Source organism: Atta colombica, unplaced genomic scaffold (assembly GCF_001594045.1).
Source record: "Atta colombica isolate Treedump-2 unplaced genomic scaffold, Acol1.0 scaffold307, whole genome shotgun sequence".
In the NCBI taxonomy this organism is placed as follows: domain Eukaryota; kingdom Metazoa; phylum Arthropoda; class Insecta; order Hymenoptera; family Formicidae; genus Atta; species Atta colombica.
In genome coordinates this window covers 81,873-83,490 of record NW_017259412.1, presented here as the reverse complement: position 1 = coordinate 83,490, position 1,618 = coordinate 81,873, and positions in this window count along the sequence as shown.

Below are 1,618 nucleotides of genomic sequence, written 5' to 3'. Positions count from 1 at the left end.
ATATATAGATATATGTATATATGTATAACTATATAATATTCACACAGCACTTCTCGGGGAACTCCCCGAAAAATCATAAAATTTTTGTGAGCTTCATTTAAGCTTCAGAGCAAAGAACAAAAAAACATGGAATTCCTCGAGAACTATGTCCGTTTTTGTGAGTTTTCTTTTGGAGCTTTATTTTGATTCACATTTTATAAGCTCTTTAGAAACTCAACAATATAAACTCTCTGTAAATTTAAATGGAGCTTTGTGCTGTGTACGTATACGTATGTATATTATATATAGGTAACGACGACAATAATAATAATAATAATAATAATAATAATAATAATAATAATAATAATAATAATAATATGATATAAGAATACATACAGATGCTTTTTGAGTATTTGTAAAATTTCTTCAACTTTTTTTTCGCCTCTTCAATGGCGACAAGATAACGGTGGACGATTTCGTTGTGCAAGAATACGCAGGCGCGCTCACGCTATACTATATGCACCCATTCGCCTCGATTTGAATTAATCGACTCGTCGAATTTTTGTTAATTTTCGCAATTGCCCGAGTTAGTAATATATTATACATACTGATATTGAGAATGCAAATAATGGAGCGTGCGCATGAAACACTCGTTGTCGTGCGCGGTCAAATACGCGCGAGAGGGAACGAGTTTTTTATCGTCGAAATTGCTTGAAATATATCATATACGACGGCAATCAACGATGAAGTGTCAGAAAGCGGAAGTGAACTTAGTTATCGTTGGCAGCACACAAGGTCAACGAATGAACTTTGAATACGTGTAGAATGCAGCTAAAATTATGTATAATACGCGTACGTAGTAGTTATGGCGACTGAAGCGATTTTCTTATATAAACAACGTATATGTATAAAATCAATGATTAATATTTCTTGATATGTTGTTTTTTTCTCTCGCTGATTTGTGTCTCATTACACGTCACTATACATACGTACAACGGAGTGTATTAGCGTACTGAACTAAACGGTCGTATTTTACGTCTATCGCCGACCATGGCATGCAGGCCGGAAAAGAATGGAACGGAGCGAAGCGGAACGGTGTGCGGCGCGGCGCAGCGCGGCACGGCTCTTTCATATATCGCGCGCGTTATTCGCGGTTACCTTCGTCGAGTCAATCCCCACACGCTTGCGGTCCGACACTCCGATCGACCTCCGCACTGCACCGCACTGCTCCGCCCTGCTACAGGTCTTGCGACGAGGGAAAGAAAAAGTAGTGTGTGAGCGATTATATATTGTACATACATATATACCAATTCTTAATTCCCTCACCGCGAACTTTCGCAATCGCAACATGTTTTACAGTTAGAATAATATTGTTTTTTTTACAATACCGAGAACAGTTTTGTATATATAGGATTTGTACTCAACCAAAAAATTGATCAATAGATAACGGTATGCATATCTATAATATAGCAAACGAGTCATCGAGCGCAATAAGCAATGAAAGAATTTATATTAATATACAAATGCCCATATATTCGCGCATATTCTTACTTTGCAGACAGCCTGAAAATATCTTCGAAAAAGTATCCATAAATAAGAATAAAAAAAGAGAGCTGAGCACCAATTGCCTTAATTTTGT